This window comes from Callospermophilus lateralis, chromosome 11 (genome assembly GCF_048772815.1).
Source record: "Callospermophilus lateralis isolate mCalLat2 chromosome 11, mCalLat2.hap1, whole genome shotgun sequence".
In the NCBI taxonomy this organism is placed as follows: domain Eukaryota; kingdom Metazoa; phylum Chordata; class Mammalia; order Rodentia; family Sciuridae; genus Callospermophilus; species Callospermophilus lateralis.
The window spans coordinates 92392453-92418156 of NC_135315.1; positions in this window are offsets into that span (position 1 = coordinate 92392453).

Consider the following 25704-nt stretch of genomic DNA (forward strand, 5'->3'; position numbering starts at 1 on the left):
AAATCTGCAAGGCAATGAATGAATGTTCCTGCTCCAGCAAGCAAGCCACAAGTTTCCCCCAAGGCAGACAATAGATGGCAGCAGAAACATGCTCTCTCAAAGTCTTAGGAACAACCACAGCAGGAGGGAGCCACTGTGACAAAGGGGACGTGCTGCTACAGTTCAGTGGATCTGATTCCTGGGTCCAAAAATGAGATAATATCTCAGACAAATGCCTCATTCTGCATAATGTTCATGCAAGAATACTGCACACTGCTGGAGGGCTGGAGGTAGGTGACGGTGGGGTCCAAGCCTGAGTTTAGTGAGGCCTGTGTTCTTCCTACCCACATCACAGAGTCAATTCTGAAATCTCTCCAGTTCCCAAGAGGCATGTCAAGTGACAAAGCCCAGGTGGGCCCCAGGGCAGTGCTTCCTTTCATCTTCATGGTGAGAAACACCCACAGAAGGTCCTGAGAGTGGAGGAGTCTGCTGAGCTGGATTTATCTGTATGTGTGGTTCTCCCGTCCCCAGGCTCTCCCCTCAGCTCCCCCACCCTATGCAGCTGTTTTAAATGAGCAATCATTGAGATGTTTCTGCTGGAAAGCACCGGGTCCAAGCTGCTGGATTCCCTGTGCATTCCTGGAATACAAAGGATGCATGTGTCTGGCACTCAACACAAGGGCTGCACAGAGAGCAGTCCACATGTGACACTGGAGAATCATGCAGCTCCCTAAGGAGTTTTGGAGCAAAACACCTAAAGTTTCAGGTTTTCTGAAGAAACTTCCTATCCTATTAATTTTTGTATAGACAGGGCACTTAACCTTTCTTTTTTTTTTTTTTTTTTTTTTTGCTGAAGAAATAACCTTTAATTTTCTGTAAACCTTGAGATCACACAGCCAGGGACATCCATGAGGGAGAAAGGGAGGTGGGGTGAACAGAAGGTTCAGGAGGCCTGCAGAACTCCTACTGCTGGCTGTGTCATTTCCCCTTGGAAGGAAGAGTCCCTGGAGGTCATGGGGTGAGGGTGAGGGCCTGGAAGCTGCAGTGTCGAGGGAAATCTCTATTCCACTCTCCTGCTCTGGATTTCATTCTTGGTGCAGAGTGAAAAGAAGTCAGATTCTCAGAGAGAACTGTTGAATACAGAGTGTGGCCCGGCACTGTGGCCCAGAGGTGGAAGAGGCCTGACAGCAGAAGAAATGCAAATAAATTTTGGGATGTACTAATGCTCCAGGACATTCTCCAGGCTCTCTCCTCAGCCCCCCCCCCCCAACCCCATGCAGCTGTATTAAATGAGCAATCATTGAGACATTTCTGCTGGAAAGAGGCCTTATTGAGCATGAAGAATCCAGGGTTTCCATCCTTAAGGCTTTTGACTTCGGTGATCTCCTCTTCCTATCACACTTTAAGAAGAATGTGCCAAAACTCTCCAGGAAAAAACAGATGATGTCCATCAGGCCATGATTGGGCAGAGCACAGCACAGAACACCTGGGCCTTTTTGATTAAAAGTGGTACTAAAAGATGCAGACTAGGTTTTCATGGGTTTAGTCAGAGACCCAGCACCCACAGTGGTTCCTGACCTTTGGAAATTGAGGCCTGCCATGAAGTGCCAATACCCTTATCAACTCTAAACTGTCAATAACAACTTTGGAGGAAATGGAAGAAGCACAATGCTTTTCTATTTCAATGGAAAATCTTGGAGAAAAATTTAATTAGCTCCTTCAGATCAACCAATCTGAACCTATTAATTAAAAGAATTTGAGGCTGTGGCTTAATGGACTTGAATATGACCTAGGTTTAATTATATCTGAATAACAATTTGCACCAACTCTTCTGCCCTGCTGGCACCAGAATATCTCAGTATGAAGAAAATAAACACTTTGGGCCACCTCTCCCAAGCCTATTTAGAAGGAAGCTTGAGCAAATACCACATAATTTCTTGGCAATGGGTTTTCCTGTCACACTAATTAAGACTGCAGAAAATGCATGATTTGGAAACACCAAATAATAGTTTTCTGTCACTTCTGACAATAAGCAAGTATTTCCTTGCTTCCTGTCTACTCATTACTTGTGACATTATGATGGAGCAGATATATTAAGGTCAAACAGCACATCTGAGAGTTGAATGACAACAGGATAGGCACAGAAAATTCACCACTTCTAGCTGGAAACTTTGGCATGCTTACAGCCTTGCCACAAACCTGCTGGGAGCCATCAGCCAAGTAGGTATGACAATCTCCTTGCCAGCTTACTCCCATGCTGTCTAGTGGAAGGACTTTTGAAAGGTGACCTTGCTCAAGGACCAGGGCGGTTTAGCATAATAGGAGATTAGGGTGTCCCCCCTTTAAAATAGGGCAGTTTAGCATAATAGGAGATTAGGGTGTTCCCCCTTTAGAATAGGGCGTATCCTGCTGCTGAGTTCCTCTTGAGTCCTTAGGGTCAGACAGTATATTTTGGGAGACAGAAGCCCATGTGGAGTGGATTTGGGCAGAGTAGTGGATTTGGGCAGAAGTGGATTTGGGCAGAGAACGTGGATTTCCCCAGAATGTGTTTGTAGATGGCCTGTGTGAGTTCGGGAATAAAGAATTGCTGTTTGAATCTACAAGCTGTGTGGAGACTGCGGCACAAACCAGTACATTAACTGTAACAAATTGTTTTGGCCCTAATCTCCACTCTCCAGTCCTTGCACCTACTTGCAGACTTCCTTAGCATGGATGAAAGAGACAGAAGTAGGACAGCATTCAAGCACTGGGGGTAACCTTCTCAGGAGAAAACCATCCATATTTTATTTAAACTGCATTGTCACAGTTATGGAAGTATGAAATGACGGTGTCAGGACTTGAACCCTATTCTCCTTGACTCCCAAGCTTGTACTGTTAATTGCTACTTTGTGTCATAACCAATTTATTGGGGAAAACAAGGTTACTTCATTGCTCAACTCCCTCCTGAGCCACCTCAGCGTGGCTAATTAATTATCATCAGAAAAGTGTATGTTGAGTATACCGGATTTTGGATTATTCTTGATGTGCCCCATCAAAAGTGACTAGAACTGGGCTGGGAGTATAGCACAGTGGTAGAGCCCTTGCCTAGGAGGCTGACACTGACTTCCATCCTCAGCACCACCACCCAAAAAAAAGAAAGTGACTAGAACTGACAGAATATTTTGTTCATGCTATTGCACAAATAACTTGAAGGTTGAAAGGATCAAATATATTTACAGATGGAGAAACTGAAGCAGAGGAGATAGATACTCTTTGATAGGTTGGTTTCCATTGAGTTTGGGTGTTTATGAGGCTGGTTCATCAACAGCCTAGCAGAGATTCCATTTGCAATTAAAACAATCACGAGTTAGAGTGACCTCCTCAACTTGACCTCAATTTACCATAGGCATGTCCAGCTCTCCAGAGTTAACGACCCTACTAACACTGTCTACCTCTTAAAGCTGTTGTGAGATTCCAAGAGGATATCACATATGAATGTACCTTCTAATTAAGATCAGCGATGGCTAACATGCTACAAAAGTTTATTTGTTCAATCTCTCTGCCCTATCTTGAATATAAAAGCAAAGTGAGCCAAGGACCAGAGTTAAGAAATCCACCCGTGATAATAAACTTCTCTATGCTTTAGGAAACACTAGTGGAGGGATCTGCTTGTTTTGTTCACTGCTGCATTCCTTGCACAATGCCTGGTATATACTTGTTGTTCAATAAGTATATGCAAAATTCATAAAAAAAACTTATTAGTAAATATAAGAAAGCATATCAAATAAATTAAAGGGCTTTCACGGCCAACTCTGTTATTCACAAGCTACCTAACTTCCTGTGATACTTTAATGCAGGAATATAGAAAGGACATAGCCCACAAAGCCCCAGACCATTATGCTCTAGTGTAGTACAATAACACTCAGTGGCTCCCCAACTATCTATGTGCAGTGTCTGCACTGTGCCTCTTTCTGTGACCATTGACCCTTATTTCCTGTTGTATTTAATCTTCCACTATTTTCCAATACTTTCTAGATAGGTTGCTTTCTAGTTTTCTCCTGATTATGCCATTGGCACCTTGGCTACCTGATTCTGACTCTTTATATGGTTCAATAGTAGGTGTGTCCATACCCCAGCAATCTCTTATATCCATCATGATGATTTCTCTGCTCCCTGAGGCAGCAGGGATTTTTCTCCCATATAAACCTCTTCTTTTTTTTCTGGTGTCCAGGACATACTTGCTAAATGAGGAGGTATGAGGAAAAGCTGGTTAGGGACCCAATTTGATTCCTTGAACAGAGGTAACAGAGTAAAGAGTTCATTAACCCTGGCTTACTGTGAAGAGGCTCCCATTCTAGCAGAAGGTCTGTCCTTTAAGATAGAGCCTTACCTTTCCCATGTTTGGCCCTACTCCCAGCCCCTGGCTTATTGCCTAGCACAGAGAAGATCCTCTGTAATTTTTTTTTATTATAAAGTTTCCTGACTTCCCCACTTATTTTTAGTTAGTTCAGGAATTGTGCAAATAACAATTTTTGAAAAAAATTAATTGCATTTTTTTTTGCCAAAATCAATTAACAAACAGTAGCAAACCTCCTTTCCCTATTCACTAATTTTTTTAGTGACAGCTGCTAGGAAACTACTGCCCAATCAAGGCTTAAAGAACTATTGCATTGTTAGAAAGAAAACAAGAAAGAATCTGATCGCATTTTTAATGCCAAGGGAAACAAACCTGTAAAGAGCAACTCTGGTCAATGTTTACAAATCTACTGAAAACTCACCTTGGTTTCTCGGAGAAGAAATTGCAGGTCCCGTCCACTGAGTATGCCATGGTTTGTCACGTAACTGGGAATATTCTTTGTGCTGGAGCCATAAACTGTTGCATGCACTTCCATATATGTGTGGATGATGTCCAAGTAGATCTTTCTATTCTAAAACGAGGGCACAAGCAGAAAGCATTTCTTGTTTTATTTGCTTAACAACCTGTCTGGAAGGATGGAGCTTCTAAGAGCTAGAGGCCTCAGGGGTGGGCATTCTTATTGTGGAAATGGCAGTAGTTTGGCAATCCAAATCTGGACTTTCTTTTTTAAGGTTAAAAATAGTCATATTGCTACTGTATAACTGTGCAAGAAATACACTATATTACAACACATTACTGAGTACCAATGACAACTCATTGCCAACTCTTTTGAAGTATCGTCCTCACTTTGTAAATTACCAGGTATCCTCAAGTTGCTTTTGGCTCATCCTCTTTATGGGGGAGAGAGTTTGGAGATGGAAGACCCAGAGAAGGCAGAAGATTGGACTGGAATGTTTATCTGGAGATGCTAAGCTGTGCCCAAGGAATACAAACATCCCCAGCTCTTGCCAATATTTCTAGTGATGATTAACTCATGTTGTCAGAACTGGATCCCACTTAATTCTCGTCATGGGGAGAGAAGAGTTTCCCACAATATGTATCGATTAACTCAGTAGCTGGAGAGACAAGAATATCCAGGTAGGCAAAAGTAAAAAAAAGGGATAAATGGAAACTCTGGTGAGACCTGAAACATTCAAGAGTAGTTTTACTTTTTATTCTAGAAGCAAAACCAAGCCCCCCTTTTTTGTATTTGTAGGAACTGGATTTGAAGCATATTTTATGAATCAAAACCACCTATAAAGTGGAAACCAGATCACTTTTTCTTCCTCTTCGTGTTTCCGTGTGACTAAGTTGTGCAAGCTGGATTTTGTACAGCTTGGTTGTTTGGTGTTTTATTTATTCATTTGAAAGCTGAAAAATTCAAGTTCTGTAATGTTTTCCAGTTGTATGAAGGTGGGACAAGGCTTTCCCATTCTAAGCCTGTTTCAGACACTTGAGGCAAATCTATTAATAGAAAGTTCTGTGACTCAAACCCATAAGGGACACAGGGAGTGACAACAGTAGCCATGGAGCACAGGGAAGAGGAGGCAGGCTCTGAATGCAGCCAGTCACAATATGCCCTCTGCCACTCACTGCCCTCATGACTATAACACAGGACTCTCAGTCTAGGGGAAAACTTTCAAATCATATATCAGAAGTGTTCATGAAGGATATAACAGCAAGTCCACATTCTCTATTTTACAGATCAGGATGACTTGGCATCAAGCAAGCTACTCCCTGAAGACTAACATATAAATAACATGAACGCTTGAGCTGCAAGTCTAATTCCAGGTGAAGTTTGGTGAGGCTTCTGGGCATAGCAATGAAGAACAATTTATAAATCACAGCTTCCCACTTGGGAGTTTGAGCCATGCTTAGGGCCATCTACCTGGGAAAGGTTAATTGGAGGGGTTCTGGGATATGGTTCTTATGGTAGACATGTTTGGTAACTCTTGCCTCACACAACCTCTTCTCAGGGACCCTGCCTCCTCCCCTGCTAATGGAACTGGGGGGCCCAGGGATGGTGTGGTAGGCTGAAGCAGACGAAGGAAGTCAGAATCCTGACTCAGAGGGAATCCTGACAGATGGTGATAGACATTATAGCAAAAAGGTCATTCAGTGTTGGAATCTGTGAGGTCATAGACCAGGGAACAGGCCCCGAGGAAGTCAGAGGCCAATTGTGGGGTGGGAAAAGAGTCAAGTAAGTACTAAAGGGAAGGAGGGGGTAGGCACGGGCAGATGGTAATGAGAGGGACTGCACTGAGACATCCCAGTGAGAGAAAGGAGGAAAAGGAGGAAGAGAGGGGAATAGAGAGGAAGAAGGAGCAAAGGGGAAGGGGGAGATGAAGGAGGAGGAGGAGGAGGAGAAGATAAAAGCAAGAGATGGAGAGAAAACTAGGGCCCACCCACAAGCAGCCATTCCCTATTCTAAGTGTGCCAGGTCTTTCTGGACCCTTTCAACAGCAGCAGCTACCCAAACTCTTCCTGGACCCCTCCCTACATTTTTTAGCTACTGAGGGCTGATTCCAGTCACACAAATGGAGGCCTCTCAGGACATCCTGCTGGCCTTGAGGCAGAGATTGGGGGTGGGGACAGGCATCTGTCCCTTATAAAAAGGAGACACGGCCCCATGAAAAGTCAGCTGCTAAAGAGTGAGGGTGGACCACAGGCCCCAGGTAAGATCTGCAGCAAGCTACAGGCAGAATAGGGAATGGTCCATCTGCTTCCCACCCTGCAGAAAACCATTCATGGCAGACTTAAGAGTAGAGTTCCCAGAGTAAATGTCTGTGAAAGAAATGATACACTAGGTTACATATGTACTGTCAGCAAATCCCAGGAAAGGTTGGGGCACCTTAAAGCATAACAAGGTGGCAAGTTTGGGCAAATAGAAAGAAGTCTACATAAAGGCTAATAAAGTCTATGAACTCTTTAACACTAAGGCATGGTACAGTCAGAAAGCAGGAATTATCTTCAGAGAGGATTTATAGAATCTCACAAATGAGAAAATCCCCATGGATGATTGGAGGGAAAAATGTCTCAAGTATAACTCTAATCTTTGAAGCTGACATGGTAATTAGTTAACTCAGCCTTGGTTCTCTTGCTGACACTTGTCAGAGTTCGGTAGAAATCTCGGGAGTCTGAACCACACTATTTATTCCAGGTAAAGGTGCCACTGAAGTTTCTTAAACCAAACTATTATAATGCCTGAAGTGAACGCTCATGAGATGCTCAAGGAACCCAACAAGGCATTTCCAGCTCAGGTCTCTTTCCTGAATTTCAAATCCAAATATCTCATGGCATTCTGAAATTTTCCATCTGTTATGCTGTAGTTGCTTCCAACTCAACAGGTCTAAAAGAGGACCCATCACCTAACCTGAGCAGTATCCTTGTATCTGCCCCTGAGCTCAGTGACCAGCATTAATCTCCCTACCAATACCTGGACCATAATCATTATTCTTCACTCCAATTCCTGCCAATATGTGCATCAAATCAATCACAAAGTTCTGCTGATGCTGCCTGTAGAATGTCAAGTTGGTCTCTTTCCAGGCCCTGATTGTTCATCTGGATTGTGCCACAATTAATATAAGCAGCACCTTACCACATACTTCCCTGTAGCTCAAAAGGGGATGTAACTTGTCTATGGTTTCTGCAAGAGAGCAACAGTATGGGGACCCATTGTGAAACAATCTATATGGCTGGATGCAACTTTTGTATATTCTTAACCCTACAAAGCAATATTATGCATGTGGGTAATGTTCACAATTATGGACATTTGTAGCTGAAGTACAAAAACATGTAGGAGGATGATTTGAACTAAATTCCAGATACTGATTACAGAGGAGAGATGATCTACAGAAGTAGATGGAGCTTCAGTGTTATTTGTAATATATCATTTCCATGTTTAAAAATACTGTAAGTACTAACATCAACAAATCTGAGTGGTACTTGGATGTCTGCTATGATTCAGATGTGTTTCCCCAAGGTGATGTGTTAGAAATTCATATATTAATGGTATTTGGAGGTGGGCCTTTGGGAGGTAATTAGGATTAGATGAGGTCATGACGGTGAAGCCCCCAGATGACATTAGTGGTCTTATGAGAAGAAGTGAGGCCTGAGCTGGCACACTTGCTCTGTCTCCCCAGGGGATGTCCTCCTCTATATTATGATGAAGCATGAGGCCCTCACCAAGCCCCCAGAAGATGTCAGCATCATGCTCTTGGACTTCTCAGCCTCCAGAATCATGAGCCAAAAAAAGTCTGTTCTTTATAAATTATCCAAACTAAAATATTTTATTATGCTAAGAGAAAATGGACTAAGACAATGCCTTGGTTTTTAAAGACTTCTGTATATTTCACAATGGAATTTTATTCAGCCATAAAGAAAAATGAAATTATGGCATTTGCAGAAAAATGCATGGAACAAGTGGCCATCATGTTAAATAAAATAAGTCAAACTCAGAAGGTCAAGGGTCATATGTTTTCTCTCAAATGTGAAAGCTGGACAGGAAAAGAAAAAGAAAGGTGGGGGTGGATCTCAGGGAATGAAAATCAAAGGGAGATCAGTAAAGGAAAGGAACCAGGGAGTGGAAGGGAGAGAGGGAGGGAGGGGAAGGGGGGAAGTGCTGGGGCGTGATACTGGCCAAATTATATTGTTACCTTGTGTGCATGTACAAATACACAACAACAAATCCCATCAATATGTACAATTATAGTACACCAGTAAAAAAATGTGGAAAAGACATCTGTATATTTGATATATTTCACATGTAAAATGTAAAAATTTAAAACAGATGTGATCATGAATAAACCAAACCCAGTATGTACAAGACTCTAAGGCCTCACCACTGTCACCGCACTGTAAGGCTTAGTTCCTGGCATCAAGGGGTTCAGGGATCCCCTTTTATCTTCAGTGTGTGATGTGTACTCTACCCTTTGTGTTTAAGCCTGAGGTTTCTTAAATTAAGCGTGTCCCTGCTTGCCTTTCCTCAACTCATGGGAAGGCCCAAAGAGGCGGGTGGTATACAGGGATGGGGGCATCTTCTAGCATAAACCCCCTTCCTTTCCCTTGTTTTGGTCATCCAGGCTTAGACGGAAGATCCAAGTCCCATTGATCAAAGAAGTGGGTTGAAATCACTCTAGGAAGCTTTCCTTCTCTGACTTAAAGGGTCAAAGTTAAAAAAAAAAAGCTTAGTCCCAATGCTCTGCCACCTACTAATTCCTGAGATCGAGTCAGAAAGGGCTTGCACTGAGGATCACACTACAGCAAGCTACCACCCATCTTGGAGCCAGGGGAAATGCTGCTACCACGTTCCAGCTGTGCGACTTGCAGCCCCCTAATATTTTCAGTCCCTAGTTCAATTTAAATTCCCATTAAAAACAACGGATCAAACTGATTAAAATTTAAATCTACCTAACCTCATCTGGGGGCAGGAGATGCAAAGGTAAAAGAGAGCCCTGATGGAGTCAACGAGCACCGCAGTCGCGTGTCTTTGGCTGTTTATGGCTATAGCTGGGGGCAGGCACATTTGCAGAACTTGTAGGAAGATATTTAGAGCCAGGATGGAGAGATTTAGGAAAACAATTCAATCTAAGCAACACTGGTAAGCGTTGCAGCAGGGGAGGCAGGATGCAGAACTGGAGAGGCAGAAGCTCTGTGTCTAACTTCTCTTTCATCTGGGAGTATAGACTTGACCTCTGGAAATGGCAGTATTTTGAGCTTTAGATTGGAGTATGGATGGCATGTATTTTTCCTCAGTAATACCGCTGTTCCCCACTGCAAACACACATAGCCTCTTCTACTTCATTTCTACACATCCATGTAGCACCTGGTGACCTGCCATTAACAACAACAACAAAAAAAGAATTTACAGCCCTGCCCCAAGTTTGTTTGTCTAGTGGAAAGTACCTGGTAAGTCTGAGCCAGGGGATTCTCCCTGGGACATATCAGGCAGTTATGGAGAGTCAAGACCTCTCCAGGCAATAGAAATTGGACTGCAAAACTGGGCTATGGAGGCAAGGGCAGATCCTACCCTGCGGAGACCAGACTCAAAGAAAAATGAAGCCCTCACACATACAAGGCCAAGTGGGAGAGAGTTTGTGGCCCTGAAAGGCTCCTGGTCTGCAGAAACAGTTAATTCTGAGCCCTGCGGCATCCTTGCCCTCCGTCAGGGTTCCAAGAGTCAGCACATCCTGGCTATGGTCCAGGCCAGGGAAGTTGGGCTGCCATTTCCAGCACAAAGAATCTGAGAAGGACACTTGTGATCAGGTGCTTCCTGGAGTTTCAATCACTTTTAAAGTAGTAGCTTCCACCTCCTTCCCCACAAATTAAGAAACTGATCTATTACATGGTTTTACAACTATAGATGCTCCTTGACTTACAACGGGGCTACATCCTGGTAAGCGCAGCTTAAGCAACGATATGGTAAATCACAAGTGTATTTAATACTCCAATGAACCAAGTCGAACTGTAAGTTGGGGCCATGTGTGTACAATAATGCATCACGTTTTCCTTAAGAAACAAGGCCATAGAATAAGCACATCTAGACTGAAAATAGACATAGAAGTCCTTTACTACTGCTGCGATATTCCTCCTCAAAAGATTATGTGTGGACTTGTCCACTGTACTGAGTGGCCATCTTGTGCATCTTCTGCTGCTCCCGGTCTCCTCCTTTCACTCTGCACCCGTCCCATCCTGTTGTCACTTCTGTAAGCTAAGTTCCATTGTGCATGATGACACACACACACATTATGAGCTTTCCCTGATTTCCCCAGCTGCCTGCTCTTTCTCTTTCTCAGTCAGTGCTCACATCAGCCAGGCTAGGAAGAAGCCACAAGGTGGAATGGTGGGACATGGGGGTTTAGTTTACTGTGAGGTAAACCAAGGCCAATGGCACATTGGCAGAGCAGGGCAAATAAGCCCACTTCTTTTATGTCACCTAGACGATGCTAAGGCAGAGATCCTTATAAACCTCCAGGAGTCCAGTATCCACTGTGCCCCCATGTCTGTATGGCTCTTGGTAAAACGGAGGAACAGCGTGGTTACATGCTCCATCACATCTTCTCACACTTTTCCTTTGCCACAGTAAAATATGGTAGTCTCTCTTTATCTATGAGGGATAGTTCCAAGAACCCCAGTGGATGCCTGAAGCTGCAGATAGAAAGGGAACCTACATATACTGTGTTCTTTCCTATATATAGGAACCTATAATCAATTTTAATTAATAAGTTAGGCACAATGAGAGACAATAGCTTACAATAAAAGAAAATAATGATAACAACATATGGTCATAAAAGTCATCCAATACTTAGAAACTGGTTGTTTCTTGAATTTTCCACTTACTATTTTAAGAACACAGTGTAACACAGTTAAATGAATCTATGGACAGCAATCCTAGAGAGGTAGGACTACTGTGTGTGAGTCTGCCTCAAGCCCTACTTCCTAGAAGGTAAGATACTGTTTCCAAACTCTAGCTCCTTCAATCCGCCCTCTAGTTTCTCAAATGAAGATTTTGCTCTCCTATAGAAATGGCTCTAAAGGTTCCTCCGGTCATTTGGATAAAAGACCCCTTTCTGAACTCTATACACAAGCCCCCTCACAATCTGGGCTTCTTTGCTGCAAGCTCTCCAGCTTTTCCTTCTATGGTTTATTTCCTTCTGGTCATTCCCAGCCTCTCTTGCACCTGGTACCATTGTCTTTGCCTGCAATGCCCCTCCTTCCTCTTTATTGTTCTCCTGGATAGACTCCTTCATCCTCATCCTTGACAAGTCTGATTTCCTGGATTCACCCAAGTGAATTTCACTGCTACCAGCTCTGATTCTTCAAGATCTTCTTGCTTGATCTCTGGGCAACACAGTCCCTGGAGGTTCCCACCCAGGTGGAACTGTGGACTTCTAAAGAGCAGGACACGAACTCAGCAGAGACCTGATACTGAGCAAGCACTCATACATGATGATTAAGAAGGACAGAGGATGCCCAGACCACAAAGCATTTATGGATTTGTAGAAAAGACAGTCTTAGGTAAGGCCTAGTTCCTGATACACACTAAGGATCTGTTCAACTTCCCAGGTTGGGGTCAGGAGCCATGTCCTTCCACTTAGAAAAGGAGTTCAAGTTCAGGACCATCTAGACTTATTTTTAATAAAAAATAAAAGGAGAATTATGAACCTTAGAAGGTACACTGTACAGTTGATTCACCTTCCTTTTAACATAGCTACTAAGAATAAGGTTCTCTCAAATGCAAATCAAAAGTACTCTGAGATTTCATCTTACTTTTGTCAGAATGGCAGCTATTATGAAGACAAACAACAATAAGTGTTGGTGAGGATGTGGGGAGAAAAGGTACACGCATACGTTGCTGACAGGACTGCAAATTGGTGTAGCCAATATGGAAAGCAGTATGGAGATTCCTTGAAAAACTGGGAATGGAACCACCATTTGACCCAGCTATCCCTCTCCTCAGACTACACCCAAAGGACTTAAAAACAGCATACTATAGAAACATAGCCACAGCAATGTTTATAGCACACAATTCACAATAGCTAAACTGTAGAACAAACCTAGATGCCCTTCAATAGATAAATGGGTAAAGAAAATGTGGCATACATACACAATGGAACATTACTCAGCAATAAAAGAGAATAAAATCATGGCATTTGCAGGTAAATGGATGGTATTGGAGAAGATAATGCTAAGTGAAGTTAGCCAATCCCCCAAAACCAAATGCCAAATGTTTTCTCTGATATAAGGAGGCTGATTCATAGTGAGATAGGGAGAGGAAGCATGGGAGGAATAGACAAACACTAGATAGGGCAGAGGAGTGGGAGGGGAAGGGAGAGGACATGGAGTTAGAAATGATGGTTGAATGAGATGGATATCATTATACAAAGTACATGTATGAAGACACAAATTAATGTGAATATACTTTATATACAACCAGAGATATGAAAAAATGTGCTGTATATGTATTATAAGAATTATAATACATTGTGCTGTCATATATAAAAAAATCAATAAAAAACAAAAACAAAAACAGTGATGTAAAAGTATATAGCCATGTGAAGTGATTTGAATAAGAGGAATGTATCTTTATTGCTTGATATCCGTACATAGAAATGGCCCAAGCAAGAACCCTAGAGTCTCTACTGCACCTTGTGCTAGAATCTTGCAAGTACAAGTCACTGAATGAAGTAAATTAAGATTCCTCCTCATTGTGAGTGAATTCAATATAAAATACTGGAGATGAAGGCAAGGAACACAGTGACCAGAGGACTTAAGAAAGAAAAGCAAACAATCTGCCACCCTATTTGGGGGCTGATAACAAAAGCCAGAAGGGCCCTTCTCCCTGCAGGCACAATTCATTTGAAAAAAACTTAAGTACACAGCAGAGTAAATAGAAGCAGTATATTGAGTGCATTGCCAAGTGCCCCCTTCACTACCTTAATCAAAACAGCACCCAATTATGAGGATTTCTTTTGGAGGAGATGTAATGAGCTGGTGTCACCTCAATTTTTTAGGGTTAGAGTCATGTTGTGTGAGCCTGCCATTTCTTCATGCTTGAGTCTCCTTTTTCAGCCTCCTTTTTCCTCATTGCCCAGAGCACACATGGCTGTCACTACAAGATAAAATATATTTGCAAATTAATTAACTTTGTCCAACACTTGGAGAATTGGATTTCTGTTCAGGGTTCTACCTGAGTCATGGATTCTTAAGACATTGAAGGAATTCAATATCACATTTTCCTCATTTTCCTTTTGTATTCTATGGCTATCATTTTCCTACTTCTTCCTTCTGTCTCCCATTTATTATCATATTTCACCCAGCAGAATATGCTTTGGTAGGTGATGCCTTATGAGAATTTTTAATCTCAAATATTAATTCATAACAAAAGCAACAGCTAATAAACATTAGGTTGAAGAATAGTAGAAGGCAGCTGCACTGGAATTTCACTTTGTAAGGATTTCTTTCCTTGACTGGCTCTTTGTTTTCATTAAAAAGTGCACAAGGATGAGGCAAACAGTATATAAAATGAAGAGAAGAACTTACAGAATATTGGTTCTGCAATGAAAACCATTAAGGGATTTTTTTAAACAATCAAAAGCTTAATTCAAGAAGGAAGAATTTCAAATTTCTTACCAGTATCAAAACAAAAATATAAAATACTGTTAAATGTGTTTATTTGTGTATTTCTAATGACATATAAAAAACAAACTAGTACAATATACTATTTTAATGATACTGGCATATACAGACATAGGGCAGTATTGCCTAAATGAAAGGAAAGAAAGTTTAAAGAGACATTTCGAGAACGTGTTTACTCAGATTGTAGTTAAAATTGAGGTGCCAAAAACATAGGAAATTCTTCAGAACATTAGAATGGTCTAGGATATTATGAAAAAAAAACCCAATGGCACAGGGAAAAAAAAAGAAGACAAACTGAAAAGCTCCTGCACAAGATTGATAAAAATTGAGAGAATGAAGAGACAACTTACAGAATGGGAGGACATATTTGTAAACTATATTATCTGATAATTGGTTAACATCCTGAATATATATAGAATGCAAACAATGCAATAGCAAAGAACAAATAACCTGATTTAAAAATGTGCAATAGATCTAAATAGACATACTTCTAAAGACATACAGATTGTTCAGAGATATAGGAAATATGATCAATATTACTAATTATTAGGGAAATGAAAATCAAAGCCACAATGAGATCTCACTTCACTCTAGCTTCAATGGTTATTGTCAACATGTTTAAAAATAACAAATGCTGGGAAGGATGTGGAGAAAAGGGGACCCTTGCATTTTGCTGACAGAAATGTAAATTAATATGTTCATTGTGGAAAACAGTATGGGAATTCCTCAAAAAATTAAAAATCATGGCCTAGGGTTGTGGCTCAGAGGGTAGAGTGCTCACCTAGCATGTGTAAGGCCCTGAATGTGACTCTCAGCACCATATAAAAATAAATAAAATAAAGGTATTATATTCAACTACAACTAAAAATAAATATTTAAAAAATATATTTAAAAAAATGAACCTATATATGATCCAGCATTTATAGTACTGAATTCAAATACAAAGGAAATAAAATCAGTATATCCAAGAGACATTTGTAGGCCCATGTTCCATTGGAACACTATTCACGACAGATAAAAAAGTAAAAAACCTAAGTGTCTATTGACTGATGCAGCAGCACTGCGTCTATTATGTAAGACTTAGGAGGTACTAGTTCTTTTTCTCCCTATTCTTTTTAAGTCTCAAACTTAAGGGATAGTCAGTAGATAAATCCTTAGGATTATTTTCTTGGTCAGTATGTAGTTAATTACTTCAGTAAATGTATAAACAGTACAAAAAGTTACTTTATCAACCTTTTCTTTCTCCCTTGCAGTGCTGGGGATTGAACCCAGGACTTCATGTATGCTAAGCAAGCATTCTACTATAGAGCTACTCCCCAGAAAACCTTTTTATAATGATTACCACACATAGAACTCAGATAAAACTTGCAGCCTCTATTCAGCTGAATAAAATGGGGCTGCTCTAAGAAAAGTCAAGTGCTAAAGTCACAGAGAATGATTACTTAGAACTATGTTTCCCTGAGTGTGTGTGTGTGTGTGTGTGTGTGTGTGTGTGTGTGTGTGTGTGGTGTGCATTTGAAGTGCCTGAATGACAGTCAAGTGATGCTCTACTGCAAAAGATCTTCTGGGATGACATGCAACACTACTATTCAGAAGCTAAAAATATACTGTCATTAGTTTTTAAGTCTGTTTTCAGTATTTGATTTTTGTGCTACTTCCATTTAGTAAAAGGGTATTTTGCCTTATTCAAAGCCATCAGAATTTTATTGGCTTGCTATTTCAAAAGTTTTTATTAAATGGATATATATTGTTTCATGAAATAGCACATTCTACTTTAGGATTCCAATAGTAACAAGAGCATTGGATTTTATATCATATCCATTATAGGGTATAAATCTAATAATTTTTGTAAATATAATAATTTGCAAATATCCCTTTGTTGTGTGCTATCATGTGAAAACAGCTTTCTCTTCTTGCTTCCCATCTACAGCTGAGTCATGGCACTTCTTGTCCCTTGGAAATGGGAATATAAAATTTGTGAAAGGTACTTTTAGAGAGGAAAAGAAAATAGTCTTTCTAAGCTGACAGACTGTGAAAGGATGTAGGCAAGGTTAAAAAAAGGCTTCTGACATTGATGTGTTAGCAAAATTTCAGAGAAATGGAGCCCCAGTACAGTTTCTGCTCCTATTCTGCAGTGTTTGCTCTGAAGATGATGCTGTTCTGACAAAAATGGACTAGAAAGATCATCTGGATGCAGGTCTGCTATGCTCTGTATGTCTATGTTCTTGTATGTAGCATGTGAGGGGTCCAGACACTTTTGTGACTTCTCTTGAGCTCAAATTGAGGTGCTTAGAAAGCAGGTACATTACTAGAGGCCCAGAAGTAGAATAAACAGGAATATGGAATGATTCAAGCCCAGTATTCACTTTCTACAAGCATATCATTCCCAAAAGCCATGCATGACTAGAGTGGTTCTGTGACCAGAACAGATGTGATACCTATAGCAGCAAAGAATTCCATTCATTATACTTAGGCCTGGTTCCAAGATTTCCATCTACTTCATATCTATGAGCATATATAAGATATTTCCTGCCTCTCAATTAATAGCCAGACTTCATTCTAAGCAGCAGGAGAAGATGCAGCAAATATAAAAGGCAATATCTAAAAGACACCTAGATATCCAAAAGAGACTATAGGACACAAAAAAATTGTTAATGGTTAAAAAAGGTCTTCTTCACTCCACATTAACCTCAATGTACTGAGCATACAGAAGACAAGCTGAAAAAACTATTACAGAAAATTAATGGCATTTGTTTTTGTCACCTAAGCAATATATAAATTTCCAAGCCAATTCAATACAATTGTACTACTATCCTACATAAGCATAAGCTATCCACTCAACTAATATTTTTTGAGTTCCCACAACAGAAACATCATCCATGTGTAGTTAGAAAAGGTTTTCAGTATTCCTTCATTACAATTCATCAAAGCATCAGCAACCGTATCATGTTCAGATATCAATAACAGAATCTCTTCTTACTCTCCCTCCTCTTCCTTTTTGTATAACAGGAAAGGTAAGAGCCTTCAGAGCACACTTCACATAGAATTGCAAGTTTCTTTTCCCTTCTAGAAATTAACCATCTCCTAGGAAACACACATCTACTCATATGAGTTGTTATCATTTTTTCCTTCTTCACTATTTTTTTTCTAGTCTTGATTTTTGTTTCTTCTTCCCTTCCTCCATCTCAAAGCATAAACTTTAATAGTGAAATTTTATTCTCAGCCAACTTAATTATGGCCACTTAAGAAGTATCAGCAAGGTTAGGTACCTGTCTTTGGGAGCACTACTGCCTGTTTCTCATTACAGTGTAGGCAGCTGAGAGTCAAGAGTGCCCAAGAACTGATAGCAGTTTTTTTACCTTTGGTATTCTCTGAGTACATAGATCCTACACCTGTGTACAAAAGTAAGGACAGTAATTTTTTTAAAAAATAAATGACATCAGAATGCATTGCAATTCTCATTACACATATACAGCAGTTTTTCATATCTCTGGTTGTATATAAATATGTTGACACCAATTCATGTCTTCATACATGTACTTTGAATAATGATGTCTATCACATTCCACCAATCTTGCTAACTCCCTGCCCCCTCCATTTTCCTCCCACCATTTTGCCCTGTCTAGAGTTCATCTATTTCTCCCATGCTCCCCCTCCCTACTCCACTATGACTCAGCCTCCTTATATCAGAGAAAACATTCAGCATTTGTATTTTGGGATTGGTTAACTTCACACAGCATTATCTTCTCCAGCACCATCCATTTACGTGAAAATGCCATGATTTTATTCTTTTTTATTGCTGAGTATAATTCCATTGTGCATATGTGCCACATTTTTAATCCATTAATCTACTGAAGGGCATATAGGTTGACTCCAGAGTTTAGCTATTGTGAATTGTGCTTCTAAAAACATTGATGTGGCTGTGTCCCTGTGGTATGCTGTCTTTAAGTCCTTTGGGTATAGACCGAGGAGGGAGATAGCTCGGTCAAATGGTAGTCCCATTCCCAGATTTCCAAGGAATCCCCACACTGCTTTCCATATTGGCTGCACCAATTTGCAGTCCCACCAGTAATGTATGAGTATACCTTTTTCCCCACATACTCGCCAACACTTACTGTTGTTTGTCTTCATAATAGCTGCCATTGTGACTGGAGTGAGATGGTAGCTTAAAGTAGTTTTGATTTTCATTTCTTTAATTGCTAGAGATGATGAACATTTTTTCATATATTTGTTGATTGATTGTATATTCTCTTTTGAGAAGTGTCTGTTCAGGTCTCTGGCCCATTTATTGATTGGGTTATTTGTTTTTTGATGCTTAGCTTTTCTAGTTCTTTATATACCCTAGAGATTAGTGATTTGATGTATGAGGGGAAAATATTTGCTCCCAGGGTGTAGGCTCTCTGTTTACCTCACAGATTGTTTCTTTTATGAGAAGAAACTCTTTAGTTTGATTCCATTCCATTTATCAATTCTTGGTTTTAATTCTTGCTCTATAGGAGTCTTATTAAGGAAAGTTGGGGCATAATCCCACATGATAAGTTTAGGGCCTACTTTTTCTTCTATTAGATGCAGAGTTTCTGGTTTAATTTCTAGGTTTTTGATCCACTTTGTGTTTTGTGCATGGTGAGAGATAAGAGTTTACTTTCATTTTGTTGCATATGGATTTCCAGTTTTCCCAGCCCTATTTGTTAAAGAGACTATCTTTTCTCCAGTGCATATTTTGGCACCTTTGTCTAATATAATTGTAATTTTGTGGGTTTGTGTATGTGTCCTCTATTCTGTACCATTGATCTACCAGTCTGTTTTGGTGCCAATACTTTGTGTTTTTGTTACTATTGCTCTGTAGTATAGTCTAAGTTCTGGTATAGTGATGATACCTGCTTCACTCTTCCTGATAAGGATTGCTTTAACTATTCTGGGTCTCTTATTTTTCCAGTGAATTTCATGATTGCTTTTTCTATTTCTATGAGGAATATCATTGAGATTTTGGTCAGGATTGCATTAAATCTGTGTAGTTCTTTTTTTTCTCTGAGAAGAAATGAGGAAAATTACCACATTTACAATAACCTAAAGAAAACTTGGGAATCAACTTAATGAAAGATGTGAAAGATCTATACAATCAAAACTACAGAACCCTAAAAAAAGAAGTCAAAGAAGACCTTAGAAGATGGAAATATCTACATTGCTCTTGGATAGGCAGAATTAATATTATCAAAAGGACAGTGAGTGATTTTAAGCATTTTCTGGGAGCCTGAAGGTTAACCCCCACACCCATATTTTCATTGATTTGTTCATTCACTCATTCACAAATGCAGTCTAATTCATCTTCTTGCTTTGTATGTGAGTTAATCCTTTGTTCCCACTAATAATTTTTTAATGGCTCAGCTTCAACATGCTGGAAGGAAGTTTGAAAAAATAAAATTGTATAAAGAGCAGAAATATAATTTTGAAATGAAAAGATAAAGAGGATAAGCTCCAAGTAAGTGGATAAGCAGAGAAAAGTACTTAATGGCAACCATGAAGCACAGACAAAAGCAAAAGAAAAAAAAAAAACATTTCCCTAGGAAGAGGAGTGTGGAGAATGGTGACAGTGATTGAGAGATCAGTGTCTAAGAAGAGGGTCCCTGATGACTTCTTGGCTGTGGCATGCTTGGTGCAAGCATGGAAAGTTTCTGTGCAAAGGTGTAGGATGCCCAGTTGCTATGGTAATGCCCTTCAAGTGGAGGCTCTGTGCTAGAGTCTTATCATCCTCAACCTTGCTCTCAGTCACACAGCTCCTGGGAATGAAGAAATTTATTTAAGCTAAGACAACCATAATTTTCCTCCACCTTTGTTGCTCTTGAACCTGCCCACATAATAGTAACTTTAAACAATGGACTTTCTTGAGAGATACACAATGCTCCTAACATTGCATATTTCAACTGCAGAATGTAACTGAGGTATAAGCTGCATAATGTTTCTAACTCTGAAACTTTCACAAATACAAAGAATAATACTTGTGTAGTCTTTAATCTAATTATATATATATATATATATATATATATATATATATATATATATATATATATATATATAAAATAAAGATTGCTGGCATAATTCTTTAGATCTGCTTCTCCATCCGAGAGTAGCACTCCACACAATCCTAGCTGTTATTTTCACAATCTGAGTATGTGAGTCTTTATTCTTCCAACCTCCCATTTCCTGTCGCAGGAACCTGCTAGTTTGGCTACACTCGCCATGGCAAGGGAGGGTTATTGATTCGGAAGTCACATAGAATGTTTCTCTAAAGTGGAAGCAACATAGGTGGTGTGCACATGGTGGTTCTCTTAGAATTAAAGTATCATGAAACTCAACACTTACAGACATTGCATTAAATATTCTGTCATTTCAGAGTGAAAATACTTCCTTCAACTCAAGGAACCTCTAACAAATGAAATAAATAAGCCACAGATAAATGGTGTCTGTAGGCTATGTAACCCAGGTAGTACTCAGAAGAATTAAAACTGATAGTGTTGCCAAAGAATCCATTTTCAGAATCAAAAATAAGACCCTTTTTTCCAAATCAAATAGAAACATCTGTTTGTTCAGAAGTATAAAATTAAATGGCAATCTTATCCTCCTAGAAACATTAGCTGACTGTCCAGATATGAAAACTTTCTGTTTTCTTCACACTTATTTTCCACTTATCTCTTACTGTTTCTTCCTATAGCCAACACTGGACCTACATGAGGCTAGGTTTCAGTCTGTGTTACTTTCTTTTTTCATGCTATTTTGTTAACCAATCTTTAAATTTATTTAACTTTCCATGTCATTTCACTGCTGATTCTTCAACATTTATGCCATTTGATCCAACACTACTTGATTTTTTTCACAAACATTAGACTGCCTATTTAGTCCCCTCAAACAAGAAACATCAAAATAAAAATCTCAAAGTTTCCTCTGAAGTAATTACCAAACTGCTTCTCTGAAATCTTACTCAATTGATTAATAAATTCAATTATTCCTAATTCACCCCTGGTATCCATATGCTCAACCAATCTACTAGCCAGTTACAGAAATAAGATTTCTAGAACATATATCAACTATTTTTGTTTTAGTATTTGTACCCATATTCTTCTTTGGGTAACTGCAATTTCTTCTGGGTTATCTCTCTACTTCAAAACCAAATCTGACTCTAAAGTATTTCCTCCCAAAAACCCATAATAGGTACTACAGCAAACTCTCCCCCTTATTGATCAATACTTTGTTCTAAGAGTGAGATAAATGTATAAATTCTGAATTTCTTAGCTTTCTTAGATTGTGTTAATGATGTGGCCTTTTCAAATATGTTTTTTTTCAGAGAAAAGAATATACCAAATCAAGGGATCCATATTCTAGTTTCAAGCATGCAACCTATCCTAAATTCTACTATAAGATTATTTGGTATTTAATAAAAAGTGGATTCTGGCATCACTTTTAAAACTTATTTAACCTTCCATATTAACAAGTCTCTTTTATATTGATACATATGAATAAGTGCCCATATATCACTAAAAGGTCCTCGCAGGGTCAGGAGAGTTTCCCACTTGTACTGGTTGTTAGGTCCATGTAAGCAGAAGGCCTCTGCAGTCAAGCAGCTCTTAACACCAGGCTCTGCCCACTAGTACTCCAGCAGACTGCAGAAGCTGAGTCTATATTATCTTGCAGGGTTCAGTATGTTCTGAATCCAAATAGCTACATGCAGCTCTGAAAACACCACAGCATCTTGCCACTTAAGTGTGCTTAGTTAGTGATATATACCTCTTGGTCAACAATATTGGTCCACATTTAATTAGAGTTTGGAGAAAGCAACAATGTTATTGTTCCAAATTTATGCTAAAGGTAGTTTACAAATATACACACATTATTGGATAGCACTTGAGTATGAAACTTTAGCTTTGTCCTAATTTCCATTTTCCCTGCAGGAGGCATGGCAGCAGTGACAGATCAGTATGCCCTTACTCCCTTGACCTTGGCCTGCACCTTCATGATATTCTTGGCTACATTGCCTACCCCCACCCTTTCCACTCCAATACAATGAGAACCACCCTGGAAGAGCATTCTAAGAAATAAGCCAGGAACAGAACAAAAGGGTTGAATGTTTCCTATGACATGAAAGATGTTGCTAAAATAAAGGGCCCCATACCCCTGCAACCACTGTCTCAGTTGCTTGCTTTGTGGGTAGGTCCCTCTGCACCTGGGCTCCAGAAACACCATAGCCTCCCTACAAAACCTGCAGAACACCTTGGTCTTTTTCCTCCAGTTGAAACCATCCAGTGAAGATGGTGGACTCGTGAGCAACTGGTGCAGAGAGCCCAAATGGCTGATCAGGGGGAGCACTCCAAAGATGTTGCCCTGGCCACAAAGAATGAGACAGAGCTCAATGAGCCACTGTCCAATGAAGAGCAATATTTTCTCTCTGTGGCTTACAAGTATGCTATTGAACATGCCATTCCTTCTGGAGGATCATCAGTAGCATTGAGCAGAAAACATCTGCAGAGAGCAAACAGAAGATAATACAGATGGAAAGTATGGCAGCATAGTGTCTGTAGAGCTAGTGGCTGACATACTCTAAGAATAGAAGAGCAGACAGAAACTTCTATTCCTCATCTTCTGACCCTTCTAGAACCACCTCATCCAGCTGCTTTCTCCTGGAGAAGAGGACAGCTTCTCCCATAGTGTTGCTAGCTCTCCCCTCAAGAGAACCAGATAGTGCCAGTATGGCCAACACAGAGGTGCTGGTACCCTGTCCTTTAAGTTCTCACCTCAACTCTCACTTAATCCTATCAAGATATCAGCTTGTGGGAATTGGGATCAGTTCTTTCATTTGACTCCTCTCTCCTCCTACAATTCTTCCTGGTCTTTGGCTGGGTCAGGGACAAAGGCAGTCAAGCCTGGTCCAGGGCTCAGACCATTTCTCTCTTCCCTTGGCCTTGGCATGGACCACAGGCCTGAGTGCAAGATGCACATGTACCTTTAACTTGCTGGATGGACTCGGGAAGGGTGTTCTCCTCTAGCCTTAGTCTTGGCACATGTGAAGTGTGGATCACAAAAAAATACCACCTTACAGGGGTCCTCAAGGATTACATGGGATTGAAATGGGAAAACAGGGGTTACCATGCAGTGATAATTGATGGGGTTGGGTCTTGTGGTGAGAGATACAGCCTAGGTCCATGCACATTTTAAAATTATCCTTTTCAGGGTTGAAGGGTTGTCACATGGGAGTGTATGATTAGGTGTGTGGGATAGCTCAGGCTGGTTCTCAGTTGCAATGGTGAGTCTCAGGGAGTGCACACGCACAAATACATGCAAACATACTCATGTGTACCTGGGGGCTTACCTGTCTACCTGGATTTTTGTGTCTTTTGTCTCCACCTTGGCAGGTGTCTTTTTTTGACCCATTTGCTTCTGCTGATAAGAAAGTTAAGCATGGGTTCTATCTCCCTGAGCAGTTCATTTTGATTCTGGCTATCCTGAGTGTCAAAATTTCTACTTTTCTTGGCAGGGTCTCAGCTTGGGGACCTGGGGGCCAGGTCATAGGCTTGGGACAGTGAGTTAGCTTCCTGACCATTATCTTGGGCATGTTGAGGCACAAACCTGGGACATGTAGCCTCATCCACTCCCAGCAGCTGCTCTTTGCTGAGTGTTGACTACTGGGACAGATCAACAGCTTTGGTGGGAAGATCCAGGGGTTGTCACCTGGATAGTCTTGGGAGGTTGCATCTCCAGTGAAAATGGTCTTCAGGTGCATGGAAAGCCTCTTAGGACCTCTCAGAATATGGACCACATGGGTCTTGAAGGCAATGCCCCTGAATACCTTCAGGGAACTGTCATAGCTTAGGTCCACCAAGGGCCAGCCATTGACCTAGAGAATTATGTCTGTATCCCAGATTAGTCCACTCTATTCTGCAGTTCCCCCTTGAATCAGGTCCAAAATGATAACAGGTGACTTGATAACCTGCTCATTCATTAGTAGCCCCAGACTCCTAGCTTTATGTTTGAAAACGTGTACAGACCTGACATTAGGTTGGATCTACTGAACCTTGAACATACAATCTTCCAATGTGTCTGGCATTCAAGGGTCCTGCCTGAAGATCCCAAAACTTATTGAGCCAAGGAGGGGCCAGAATTCAGCTCTACTGAGAGAGGAACTGGAAAGACAGGGATAGAGAGGTTTCAGCTTTTACTGTGTCTGAGGTCAAGTCTGCCTCACCTTTTCATTGTCATGTGGCCATCAGTGGCATGATTTCAAGTGTCTCTCTTCCTACTTGTTCTCTGAGTAAACAAGAGCTGATAGCAGACATCAGGAGAGCAGTGGGACATGTCCCTGAGTCACAGGTCAGGCAGGCCAGGGAGAAGAGTCTGAGGCATGTGTCTAGAGGTGATGTGTAATCAATGTGGGCTCTTCTCTGGGCATCTTGACCACCTGCAGACCGGATCTGGGATTTTCAAGGTGAAGAGAAGAAACAATGGCACAGAATTCAGAAGAGAAAGATAAAAGATTGAAGGGGACCATCTCACACCATCTTCTAAATGAAAGTGGAAATGCAGATAAATTGTCAAATCTAGCTCAAGACACTTGGAGCTTTGAAGTCAACCTAGAAATGCAGCCTTCGTCCTCAAGGGAACAGCTCCCTGGTTAGCTGCAAGCTGTCCAGTTTCACCTCCAATATAGAAGTTCTAGGCAATCCAAGAGCCTCCTTGGGGAAATCAGGAACAGTCAGAAAGCAAATGTAAAGAATCACAGGATCTCTCTTGTCTTTGTCCCACCACAGAAGCTGTCATTTCAATTTGTCATCTGGCTTTCAGGTGTGTATGTTTTGTAAAATTTCCATGCACAGCTCAGGACCCCAGTTGGCATGGCTCTTTGGACTCCTCATTCCAACCATTCCACAAACTCCTACCACAAACCGCTCAGAAGAAGAAGGCCACCTTTCCATGGATCCAGGAAGAGCAGATGCCAACCAACATTTGTGAACATTTTTATAATTATTAGTTAGTTTCAACTTAAAAATATAGACTTGACCATATCAAAAATATGATTAACACGAAGACACAGGTCCACTCAAAACTTTGGAAGGTATTTGTGCCCCACAGACCATCTGAAACTCGGATGAAAAAACATAAGTATGGCCTTTGAAATTCGGATGGAAAAACATAAGAATGGCCTTTGATCAATGAAAGCTTGCTGATTG